The sequence below is a fragment of the Mus pahari genome, chromosome 6 (genome assembly GCF_900095145.1).
Source record: "Mus pahari chromosome 6, PAHARI_EIJ_v1.1, whole genome shotgun sequence".
In the NCBI taxonomy this organism is placed as follows: Eukaryota; Metazoa; Chordata; class Mammalia; order Rodentia; family Muridae; genus Mus; species Mus pahari.
The window spans coordinates 42,911,407-42,925,371 of NC_034595.1; the positions used below are offsets into that span (position 1 = coordinate 42,911,407).

At 40.0% G+C, this 13,965-nt stretch overlaps 1 pseudogene; it reads left to right on the forward strand.

The window, feature by feature from the left end:
- The first annotated feature begins 11,134 nt into the window (after positions 1–11,134).
- LOC110323310 lies at positions 11,135–11,755 on the forward strand (annotated as a pseudogene).
- Positions 11,756–13,965: the final 2,210 nt, after the last annotated feature.

Here is a 13,965-nt window from a genome sequence, read left to right on the forward strand (position 1 = left end):
CATCTCAATAAATGGAAAGAAGACACCAGACTCTAACCTGTGGCCTGCACACACACACACACACACACACACACACACACACACACGTGACCCTATGATCCTATATATCTGCTAAGTTGTTTTATTGTCTCAGAGCCCATGGCATTGCAATGCCATGAATGCATGAGAGTGTGACCACAGGATAAGACATAGAGAAAAAGAGAAAAACCAAACATATATTTTATAGCGTCTTTATTCACATAGACTCTTGATTTACTTCAGGAACTGTTCCTTAGGCTGCCACTCTTGGTCTCAGTGTTTTACTGACCTTCCCCAAGAGACAGAAGGCACATCACCAGAGTTTTTGTTGATGGAGCAAGAGAACATGGGAAATCTAGCTATGAACTAACTCTTATAGGAGCCAGCAATAATCCCTTCTCAGAGCTGTGTCATATTGATATCATTGTTAACAATTAGGTCCCCCCTTCTTCAGCATCACTACACTGAGCACCAAAGTTCCAACACACCTCTCTAAAGAGGACAGAATCAAACCAGGTATAGATTGTAGCCACCGCAGTCTTATTTAACATGGTGTTTGAAAGTCACCAGAAGTACTTGTGATATTTAACATAGGACAAGCCTACAGCATGGAGACCTCCCCAAATCTTGTACATTTCCCCTCACCCTCCATTTCACAGAGCAAACATGTCTGACTGGGAAGGGCTTCTTCATATCTCCCCTAGATTGCAGGAGGAATCCTTTTCTGTTTCAATGAAAATAGAATTGACATTATTCTCTCTTAGTCCTTTTCTCATTTATATGATTAATACATTGTGCACCAGACTTTGTGTTACCAGGGGGTGAAAGTTTTAAAACATTAAAATGCCTTGGCTCTACCTGGTACCTTCTGCATTCTTTCAATATTAGCATGTTTCCTTGCCACTCCCCTTCCAAAACAACTGCAAATATTCCTTCTTGCCAAAGGCGTCGAGTCAAGCATGCACGGTTCTACAGGATTGACTTAACATAATCTACTTTTATTCCCCAAATATGTTTTCAGTTGTCACAAAATCATGGGATAAGGACTTCCCTTTAAAAAGAGAAGTTTAATAAACCAAGAACTTGCATAGCAATCCATCTGTTAAGACACGCATGCTCCCATCTGGTGCCTATCATCATTGTCCTTGCTCCAACTGGGAAGCCTTTCCAGTGCCAGTCGGCAATGTTCTGTTGTGTTGCCCTCTGTGGCATGAAGGGATGGGCTACACTGAAAATGGCACATCTGCTTGTACATTGCATGTTCCCATGAGGATGCAAATCTACTAGCATAAGCCATAGTGCTCACAGGGTGTTCTCTACAACTTCTTACCTGCTGGGCCTGACTTCCTAGAAGACAGATTAACTGGGAAGTGGAAATCCATCCAATTTTTTAGCTTATCTGTGTCTAAAGTGTTTTTTTTTTTTAATAAATTCTGAAGCCCCAAATCTGAACAGTGCCTACTCTATCGTTCCAAATACAGGATACAGCACAGGTGACAGGGCCTCCACTACTGTCTAAAGTAGATCATAGTCAGCTTACAAGCACAGTTGTAATATTGTACCAAATTCCATTGAATAAGCAGAAAAACGTTAGATTTTTCTCAGGTTGTGTTCATGAGAAGATGACCTTCCAAGTAAACCTTGGTCAGTAAAGGCATCTATCTCATGCTTCCGTAATATGATATGCTTTGGCCTAGAACAGCAGATACACATTACATGGCTGGAGAGAAGTGGGTGAATATATTTAGAAACATTCAATAATTAAAATCACTTTCTACTTACCTTCTGCAAACACATCTTACCAATAAAGTTCCCTTCAGTTTCATTAAAGCACAGTTTTAATGAAATCTGTTATCTCAGCTTCTTTTAAAGAATTATGTTCCCAGTAATTCTATTTTAAGGGGCTATCATTTCTTTCCATTGCTTAACAACACACACACACACACACNTACACACACACACACACACACACACACACCCCTGTGCCGAGCAGTCCCTGCTAGGCCTCTGTCCCCCTCCTCTCCCTCCAGACAAGATGGCTGCCGACCTCTACAGGTATACACACACACACACACACACACACACACACACACACACACACACACACACTCCTGTGATCCCTCAAAAAATGAACAGTGTAGTAAAAAAAGAGATGAGCAAGAGAGGGAGCCCAAGGGAGCAGCTAGCTTTTTAAGTACTCAGAAAAACAGCATCAACAAATACACCAGATTTTTTCCAGTGGTATAATCTTTAAATAACCATAAAGATTTATGATTCACTCTCAATAGCAACTCCTTGGACACCCGTTCTCATCTTCTCGCTGACTTTCCCTTTCCAAGGAGACTGAGGTCACATTCTCTAGGCTTTTCCTTGACACAGTTCCAGCTCAATAGGAAAGATTGATTCGTGTAAAAATGCCTGCTTACTCTTGGAAAAACTCAGAGACGGGAAGCAGAGTTTATGCATCCACGTGCCAGTCACTTGGGTCATTTATAACTCTTTCTGCACTTACAACCACCTGCTTATTTATTGAGCAGATTTGGGATCATGTTAGCCAGCAGGAAATTCCAAAGGGATGTGGAGATCATGGGAACAGGACCTAAAGTGCAGATTACTGGTAGCAATGTATTAGCCCCTGTGTTCTGTCAGTACATGTGGTCAGTTTATTCAGTTTTTCTTGGTTCTAGCCTCCCTTTAGATTTTGAGACCTATTAGAGCTTATATTAGACAAATAAATAGCTGATAGCCTTTTTCTCTTTAACTTGGCTTAGAGGCTCTCGGGAGTTTGTTAGTTTATTAGTTAGTTGCAGTGGCAGTCATTATAGTAATATCATTTAAAACAACAGCGGCGGCTAACATTTACTGTGTTTTATAAAGCAAGGACATGAAGTTCTTACATCAAGGCTAAGACATAGCTATTGACATTGTTCTACAAAGGAAGAAGCTAAAGTGCAAAACCAGAGTTAGCTGTATTGGGAATCATTAGTCAGAGCAGAGCCCAAATTTGGGTCTGCATATTAAGACTATGGAAGCCACAGTCTTCCTTGGCACCATGTTACAACATGTGAAGTTGGAGACTTAAAAACATTATCTTGGCTTCTGATTAAATATACACTCTTTAATAAAAGGAAGTCTGACTGCCACTTCATTAATATTCTACTAATAAAAACACCACTCAATGAGGGACACATGGTGTCTAGCATCTGTTCATGGTATTAGAAAATCAGACACAGAAGTTGCCATTATTCAAAAACACCTCCATGGGACTTTCCCTCAACAGCCAGACCCAGATTTATTAGTGTACATTGGTTAAATACTACTCATAGGGAAAATACTAACCTAAGGCCCTCCACAAACACCTATCTATTTAGGCCCAGTAAATGATAAGGTGGATGACATTAGTCCTGTTTTCCAGATGTGAAGTCAAAGAAAAAGATAACCATTCATCCATTTGAGTCAATGAAGGCCGACTCAAACTACTTATTCAGTATTTACTAGCATTATCCTAGAATGCAGACCCCAAACTGTACTGATATCTCAACCAAACAGGATTAAGTCAGGGGCAATGCATAACAAAACTAGCATAATAAAAATAGAGAAGGTGTCATATTATGTAAGTGCCATGAAGAAACAATGGAACAGCATAAGGATGCACTATGGTGGTGACAACTGGGAGCCTCTTGGAGAGAGGGCAAGCCCTTCACAGACTGTAGTGAGCAGATCATGAACCACAAGGGTAGACATCTGGGGGAATGCCCACAGAGGACGCATTTGTTTAAAGTCACTTTCTATCTGAACCGGGCCAGGTTCTGTAGAGCTTTGGTCTAGTCTTGAGATGTGTGGGTATAGGTAGGTAGTTATGAAAGGGTCAGATTGCAAATCAGCACACCTAGAAGCATTTCTGACCATGTATCTAGGGACTGGTGGTCCAGAACTGATTCTATCTAACCTATGCCCTCAATGATAGCAGAAGATTTTCAAGTGGAGTGCTATCCCATAGTCATGGAGCAGGAAAATGTACAAGGATTCAGACTCCATTTCGATGATGAACACTGGCTTTATCTACCTGATCAGCATTCTTACAGTGTGTTTGCAAAGCATGGCCCCACAGGGTGTCAGCTGAGATTAGTGTTGAAGAAAATGCCTTTAGTGATCAAAGAAATTCAGGAATAACCACAGGAGCCACAAGCTATCTAAAAACAACAAACCAAAAAACACAGAAATGTCATGCATGGGAAGCCTCCCTTCCTCTTCTTCAGCGAAATTCAAATATCAAAGATCAACATGACATTGTCTTTGTCTGCCTTCCAGAACTTGAAGGTAACATCCTATTGCTGAAGACACTACATTCTTCAGACACAGGACTTGGAGGGATCTAGCTGGGACTGACCCAGAAGCTTCCTGCCTGAGGACTAGCTCCCACAGTATCCAAGGTGTTATGCAAGTTGCCCAGGAAAAAAAAGCAATTATTAGTCTTACTCAGCTATAAAGACTGCAGACCACGACTACCACCAGCATGGCAAGATATACTCAAGGGTGCAATAGAGTGCTGCTTGGATCTTGGAAGTAACCAACAGCCATATAATTGGGCAGAGGGCCTGCTCAACAGGAGGAGGGAATTCATGCCTGGTATTATAAACCTGACTAACTATCCGTAGCTGATGAGGTCATGAACCCTAGAGGAGAACCTACTACTGCCACTTCCTTAAACCAGTATGCTGCCTTTCTGCATTCTCTGAGCTTATCCTTATACTCACAGATAAGTGTAGTTCTCGCCTCTCACAAAAGCCGCTTGCTTCCATAGCAAACAGAGACCATCACAGAAATCCAAAATTGGTCAAAATGAAGAGAAAATGTCCATCCCCACCTGATAAAAATGTAAGACAATCCCTCCAGCTATAGATTGGGCAAAATTGAGCAAGAGGGGGCAGAAAGATTATAAGAACCAGAGGACCAAAACATCTGCTATGAGATGGTGTCTTCTCTATATGACCAGGAGCTGCACCCATGCAACCTTAGCCATATGGTCACCTAAACAAGTTCTGCATGATGACACAATACCAGCTGACATGCCAGTGTGGATGTGGAAAATCTTACAAGCACCCAGCCCTAAATGAAGAGCTACAGGCAATTAATGATCTTGGTGTTGGCTATTGTCTATTTAATGGTCTCCAAAAAGTTCCAAAGTAAACAAGACTATTAAAGTTTTTATCAAATTTTTATTATTTAAAACAATTTTGAAGTTTAAATATATTTTGATCATATTCTTTATCGCCCCCAACACTCAACACCAGCCAGAGTTTCAGCCTTAATAGGGAAAACTTGGGAACAAAGTTTACAATAGAACAATAACTATTGTACAATGTGTGTGTGCTATATGTCATAGCCTTATTAGTACCTAATATATGCCATGAGATATATTTGAGTACATGTATGTGTATATATTTATTACATAAATACATACATATGTACAGAAATATATATTTATATAAAAATAAGCCCACAACAATTCCGTAAGATAGCTTTTACTTCCACTGCCCATTTGCAGAATGCTGAAGGCCTTAAAGCTTGTTAATCCACCCAAAGTTACATGGCTTAATAGAAGACAGATTCGAAAGCATAAATTTTAAAGTCTGTAATGGTTTTAACTCTTATCCTATATACCTGCCATCCTGAAGTCTTGGAAATACTTAGTGGCTGAAAAAAGGTAACAAAACTCATCTTGGATGCTTTCAAGAATTTCTTGTTGAGTGAAAACAAAGCAAATGTGAAAGGATTGTAGCAAACCATCTTGTAGAAGGAAGGGAGGGAGGGAAGGAGGGAAGGAAGGAGGGAGGGAGGGAAGGAGGGAGGGAGGGAGGGAAGGGAAAGGAAGGAGAGGGAGGGAGGGAGGGAGGGAGGGAGGGACCAAAGGATTGGAGCAAGCTATCTTGTAGAGGAAAGGGGTTATGAGTTCCCTCAAGCATGCTAATCTTATGGAGGCCTTCTTTCTTCTTTTTCTTTTCCTTCTTTTTGTCTTTCCCTTCTTTCATTTTCTTCTTTTCTTATCTTTTTTAAATTATAGTTAGAATATACAACATATTTCATCACAGCATTTTTCTAACATAAATACCGATACTAAAAGCTGGGTTCGGCACATGGAAAACAACATGTAGCATTTGTCTCTCGGGGCCTAGGTCACTCCACTGCTGTGTTTTCCCAGCTCTTCCCGTTTTCCTTCAAATTTGATGATTTAATTTTCCTTCACAGTGAGTTGAAATTCTACTGTACATATGCCCCACATTTTTAATGTACATCATTGTGTTAATAGGCATCCAGGATGGTCTCATTTTCTCTTTATTGTGAGTAATGCGTTGATGAACACAGATGTGCGTGTGGTAGGTAGTATGAAGAGTCTAGGAGTGGAGGAGTGGGGTCACACAGAACCATTTTAAAGGATTTCCATAATGAGCTCTTAGTTTACAGAACCACCAACTATGAATAAGGCTTTCTCTTTCCTACATCCTTGTCACCATTACTGACCTTTGTTGTCCTCATAGCAGCCATTCTGACACTGGCAAAGATATGATCTCAAAATAGTAATAACTGGCACTTTCCTGATGAACAGTACTGTTTCAACAATCATAAAAATATTTATTAGCTATTTGTGTCCTTTCTTTTTTCTTTGAGAATTGTGTGCTCTTTCCTTTGTCGTAAGGGTATTTAACTTTTACAGTTTTTTTTTTAAACCATCCTTATTTTATTTTATTTTTTGTTAAAGATTTATTTATTTATTATATGTAAGTATACTGTAGCTGTCTTCAGACACTCCAGAAGAGGGCATCAGATCTTGTTACGGATGGCTATGAGCCACTATGTGGTTGCTGGGATTTGAACTCTGGACCTTTGGAAGAGCAGTCAGGTGCTCTTACCCACTGAGCCATCTCACCAGCCCTTAACTTTTACAGTTTTAAAAATTATATATTGACCTTGTTTTCTAAGTCTAACTCATATTCAGCTGTCTTGTAGATTTGTGATAATGATAACATCTTACATGAAGTTCCATGAAGTTCCTCTCATTTATAATGCTTTTTTTATTCATAGAGTTGTATCTCAGTTTCCATAAACAATATTTCCTCAGGCCATAGTAAATGCCAGAAACCATGGATAGTACCAAACTCTAGTATATATATATAATATATATATATATATATATATATATATATATATATATATATACACATATGTACACATATAGTATTTAATAATTACTACCTATGTATGTATATATAATATTATGTATTATATGTACATATATATGTAGGTAGTATTTATTAAAGCTTGTTATAAATTAGGCATACTTATTAACAACTATAACTAAAACAACAAAGCAATTCTAACCTAAAGCAACAAAGCAATTCTAACAAAAACCTGTATATAAGTGTTCCTTTTTTTCAGAATATCCTAGTATCTTCTGGCACCATATAGCCTTCTCTTTCTGGTGCTGTGAGACAATAGCATGCCTAGGTGATAAGATAAAGGAAAATGATCGTAGACATTGTGATGTAGGACTTCACTCTGTTACTTGAATGAAGGAATTGTGATACTAAGTTACTCTGATGTCTATGATGGCTTCTTAGTGACTAATGGTCACCTACCTACAGCATGGATACACTGGACAAAGAATTATTCTTATTCCAGCAGGATGGACTAAGACAGTGCAGTTTTGATCATGTGTTACAGAATCATATGCAATTTAAAACTTAGTAGTTTATTTATGGCATTTTCCATTCAATATTCTTACCCTATTTGATTTTCATTGTTAATTATTTTACTTGCTCATTTATTTGCTCTTTGGTGAAACCATCAGTCCTAGGACTAAGCACTTGCTAGACCCATCCTGTTTCAATGAATACAGACCCAGCACCATTTAATATTTTCATACCAAGGCTGACCTCAAGAAAACATACAGAAATTAGAACTGCCAAAAAAGAATGACTGGTATTTTTTTTTATTAAAAAAAAAAGTGAATCAAATAATTCACTATAAAATTTGAATTTCATCAGAGGAGGATGTGGGCTATGTTATTCTAGTTCCCTAACCAAACACCCAGATTGGAAGCACCCTCTCCACTGGCCCAAAAGAATATGGGTGTCACACCCTCAGACACTCCATTCAGACAGGTTCTTCCCGTTCAGACCAAAGCTGAGCTATTAGCTCAAACGCCATAAGCAAAATAGAGAAAAATCCAAGAGTGAATACAGGCGGGAGACCCAGGTGGCAGATTCACTGTGTTATTTTTAGACAGGCCTCCAAAATCTTTTCACCCTCATAAACAGGACCTCTCTGGACTCAGCCTTATTCCTTGGTAGAAGCTGATTAAATAAGAAAAGAGTACTGCCACTAATAGGCAATGCCCGACGAAAACGAGGCTCTTGTGGCTTGTCTCAAAAGGAAAAGCTGCAGGAAAGCACTGAATTTGCAAAGAAGTGAGCTTCATAAATTGTGCGCAAAAAGGTTCTGAAGATTCAGATAAAAAGCTCAGTTCCAGCATGACCATCTGTTAGTCCCCTAAGAGCAGATAGCCAGTAGTTTATAACGGCAATGAAATAGTTCTGGGGCACCAAGGTAACAGCTAGGGCTTCCCGTTACAACCAAGAAACATACAGCCTGGTGAGCTGCTGAGCCTGCTTCCACTACCCCTGTGCACCCTCTCCAAACAGAAAATTAAAAAAAAAAAAAAAAAAAATGTGGTTACCAGCTTTTGACCGGCACTTTTCCTTCCATAAAAATCATTGTAGCTTTTCATCAAACTTGCTTTCCCTCTTAACTTGGATCAAGTGCTCACAGTGACTCCTCGTACACAGCTCATCTTGAACCCACTCCCCATCATTCTGCCTCAGCCCCTTCCAAAGCAGAAGCTCCACTTTTCCTCGAAGCCTCTCCCCGCCTCTCTGAATGGAGAGAAAGCCAGAACTGGAGTGGAATCCTGAGTGGGGCAATATGAGAAATTAATAATACACAAGCATCTAAGGACAGAAAGGTTATCCGCAAGCCAGAAAAATCAAGTCCTTAAACAAAAAAAGCTCAGTCTCCCACTGTTTGCTCCCAGGGCCTCCTCCAACCTTGGTAGAGTGCTGTAGTCAAGGGTCTGAGAAAAGATTTCTGCTGTCTAGACCATAAACTTGGCTCTGCACTTATGGGTGTCTGACCATGGGTGTTATTTGACCTTTAGATCCCTCAATTTCCTCACTGGTAAATTGTGCATAATAATGTACCTTCCTCTTGGGGTTGTTCAGATTAAGAGAAATAATTTATTTAAAGTGTTTAACACAATGCCTGACACATTTTTAAGCCTCCAATTAATGTTATTCATCATTATCAACAGCAGCAGCAAAATCTACATCTTCCTCTAATTAAACTGTTCTTTTCTGACCTTACTATCCTTTTTTTAGTAATTACTAAGATTGCAACTATATATATTTTTATTTTTTATTACAATGCATGCTAAAATTGGCTTAAGTAATAATTCAGGCCCGTTTGGCTGCTGATAATATCAGATGATATGATGCAATAAGCCATAAGCTTGCTTTTTGCCAACTTGACAAGAATGGACCCACATCTTGAGTGTATACAAACATAGGAAATATTTGTGAAACTGCTAGATATGTGTGTGTGTGTTATAAATATGCAGAGGTATGTGCATGAATATGGAAGTCAGAGTTTGATGATGGGTTACTTTTTGAGACAAGGTCTCTCATTGAACCTGGAGCCAGCTAGGTTTTTGTTTGTTTGTTGTTTTGTTTTGTGTTTTGGGGAAGGGTCTCTCACTGAACCTAGAGTCTGCTGTTTAAACTAGATTGACTTGGAGCAAGAAAGTCCAGAAATCTTTCGGTCTCCCCATCCTCAGGACTTCCCGTTCTTGATTTTTAGATGGTGCTGGAGATCTAAACTTAAGTCCTTCATTTTGCCTACTGAGCCTTCTCCCAGCTACATATTTTAATTTATAAAAATAAATATAAATGTGACAGGGTTGAAATATTTGTAGCTACCCAGAGAAATCTTTCTTCATTTGCAGATATTTATAACAATCCAAATTCTGGACAGTAGTTGCTGGGTGAATATAGAAGCAAAATTAGAATTTTTTGTAGTATCTGCATTACCAAAAATAATTTGATATGCCTGTCTACAGAAGAGATCAGAGCCTCCAGGATTTGCTGGCCAACATTCCCTGCCATGGTGCAGAACCATAGGACACAGCCAATGAAGATCTAAGGAACTAATTTCTCAGTTCCTGCAAGGCTAAGGACGCTCTACCTACACCCTTTGCTTTTTAATATGTGACATAGTAACCCTCTTTTGTAAGTCTAGCATGTGTCCAACTGTGTTGGAGATTGGGATAATTATAAAATCTTGCTACTTTATACAGGTTTTTCTAATTGGTAATACTGTTTTATTCATACAGTAATCTCTTGTGATCCATAAAGAATATCTCCTGAGATCATAGTATATGCCTGAAACCATGTGTAGTACCAAACCCTACATAGATCTTTATGTATATCCATAAATTGAACACAGTGCTATTTCTGTTCTGATAAATTTTATAGCAAACTTATTGTTATACTCCCTAGGAAAACTTTGCTCTCTTATATACAAATTCTTGGGGTAAACCCAAGCAAAATGTAGTACTGTTAAGGTATAGTAAAAATAGGTGTATAAGCAGGTTTGAGCTAAAGAAACCAAGGTTATACATAACATTCGTTATAAGAAAATTAACCTGGATTCCAAGTAAGTAACTTTACAAATATATTTGACACTTGTGGTCACAAACCTACCTCTATTAGTGAGTTAAAATTGTAGCAACTTTATCTTCAAGCTAAAATATTTTTAATTCTAATATCTTTCTTTGCAATGATAAGTGGGATCAAATATCATTTGGGCACAAATTTGATAGCCCGTCACAGCACAAAAAGTTGATATTTATGCTACCCACAAAATATGCAAACATCAGCTAGGAGGTGTTAATAAAACAAGAGAAAGTCTTCAAAAGATGAAGTGGATAAATCAAACTTAAAAGAATATTCCTAACACCAGCAGCCAGGCAGTCTCAGGCTTTGCTCTGAAAAGTACTATCTAGATGGCAACTCCCTATGTCATGGACAAGACCAGCGGCAAATGCAAAGCCTCAACACAGAGACCAGACACGACATGCCACAAACAGGGGAGGGTCAAAGAAGGATACATGCCCCAAGAGGAAGTCCCAGTCTATGAAAACAAGTATGTGAAGTTTTTCAAGAGTAAACCAGAACTCCCCACAGGGCTAAGGTACACCGGTCACCCCATCCAGACCTGAAGGTGGTAAAGCAGGTCTCTCCAAGACAGCTAAACACAACCTGAAGCGGAAGGAGAAGAGGAGGCAGCAGCAGGAGAAAGAAGCAGAGTCCTTGAGCAGGACTCTTGATAAGGTGTCTCTCAGAGACGCAGTCCAGACGCCCAGTGCTCTCCAGGGCCCCCAGGCCACCCCTCTAGCTGCCTCTCATCAATCCAATTCTGCGGCCACAGCAGAGAAAGCCAAGAAGATCAAGAATATAAGGAAGAAGCTGCAACAAAGAGGTGAAGGAGCTGCAGCAACCGCATCCAGGCCAGGGAGGTCAGCCAGCCCAGGAGAGAACAACTGGAGAAGCTGGCACAGCGGAAGGTTCTGGAGGAGGAGCTGGATGGAGGACTTGGAGTTGGGCCGGTGAGGCTTCAGGAGTAGGGGAGTGGACTGCAGAACAAACCATGGGTGCTCTGGGGTCCAGGGAGTGTGGGCCGCAGCAGTCAGGAGGGGTACCCCATATTGGTTCACTTCCACTTCCTGTAGCCCCACTCCGTCCCCCAGAGCCTAGGCTCTCCTTCATCCCCTCCCCCTCCTCTCAGCTCCCGTTTTGTGGACTTTCCCTGTCCACCCCAGTGTTCACAATCTGAGTGCCGACCTGAGGTACCTCTGCTGCTGACCTGGGTGTCTTGTTGAAAAGAAAGCCAGGGTGTGGGGCCTGGGGAGAGTCTGTTAGAGATCTGAGGATGAGGGTACAAGGAATACCTAAGTTTTGGAACCTTGGTACCTGTTCACAGTGTTTATGAATTATTTCCCTGGTCTTCCCGATCCTTTTTTTTTCTTTTTTTTTTTTTTTTTTTTTTTTTTTTGAAGAAAGTAAGAATAAATTCAAGTACACGGAAAAAAAGAGAAAAGTATTGTCAGTGCCAGACTCCTGGCTCAGGTAAGCAAGGGACTGGTCTGCTTACCTTAGTTTCTTCTTCATTGACAAAAAAAAAAGAATCTATACAATTTGTGTGATGTAGAAAGTATTAAATAAGGGGCTGGCAAGGTAAATGCTTGCTGAACAAGTCTGAAGACCTGAATTCAATTCACTGAAGCCTGTGGTAGAAGGAGAGATGAACAACTCTCCACACTCCCCTATACACACTAACAATAAGCAACTGAGAGAGAGTGAGTGAGAGAGAGAGAGAGAGAGAGAGAGAGAGAGAGAGAGAGAAAGCAGGCTAGGGAAAGGGCTCACTCAGTCACTCAAGTAGCCAAGTGCTTGGTGTCTCAGCAAGAGAAAGTGAGGTCAGACATCACACCAAAAAAAACTGGGAGAGGCAACGTATATCCATGCTGGGGAGACGGAAAGGGGCCGCCTGGTCAACAAACCTAGCAAAATCAGTGACATCCAGGTTCAATGAGATAACCTGCCTCACAAGGTAAGGTATAGAATGATTGAGGAGGACACCTAATACAGATGTATGTCTGTCAGAACATCTGCACATAAACATGCTTACACACACATCAACACCAAAATAAATACAATTACACACCAATTAAATGACCAAAGTGCTGAGAACCTAAGTCACTCAGTAGCTCCTGTATGTACAAAGACGCATTAAAAATTCAGAGAGAAAACATCCAAATGCGATTATTTGATTCTTTCCTTTTTAGTATCCAAAGTTTATTCCAAATTTTGCTAAATTGTTACATAATACTTAGATAATCAGATAAAGGATGTCAGTTGGTAACTTTGAGCCTGAAATAATGTTCATCTAAAATGTAACTGAAATGAGTCCCTTTGAGTCCCATTGCTTTGATAACAAACCACCCCAACCTTCAAGACTTCAAACACACCAGTGGCATTCTTCTACATCATATCTGGTCCAGGTCTCAATGTGCTGGAATTTAGGTATGTATATGGCACATTCCTTGCTGAAGGTGGGAGATACGTGTATGTATGTACACAATGCCCCAAATGGCCACTATTAGCCATACATCATGGTTTAATTAAAATTAAATAGTATTATGAATTTTACTCTTTTCATGTACGCAGTAGCCACATGCTAGGGCTAGTGGCTTCTATGCTGGGTAGCATAGACATAAAGCCATCCCATACTCGCAGAGCATTCAGCCAGCCATGCTGAGCTGGAAGTGGGCCTCAGCTGGACTTCACACTGCTGTCCTTAGGCCTCAGAAGCCAGCATTATCTTTTCAATATAGACTGGCTCAGAGAGATCTTTTATTTTAACATTTCCTTTGGTCTCTGTGGCATCTAACAGATTTTTAAAGAGCCTTTTAAAGGCATAGAGCCCTTTATTTAAATTTAACCTTATAGATTAAACCCTCAACTGTCACTGTTCCAGTTTCACTTCCAGTGGGAGATTTGAGACCTGCATGAGCCCCTTCCCAAGCAGGTTTAGCTCCTGGGGAGATCATTTAGAAAACCACCTTTAAAGACAGATATGAACTCTTCTTTATGGAAAACAAAACACACACATCTAACCCCAATCTTTTGGCCATTCACCCTGTAATTACTTTTATCCTTTTAGTATCTGTCCAGGAGATCCCTTTTACTGTTGTGTCTTCCCTTCTTTTCTACCTAGAAAACTCACAATCAACTTCAGAGTCAACCATGAAAGAGGGCCTCCTGACTGGAAGAG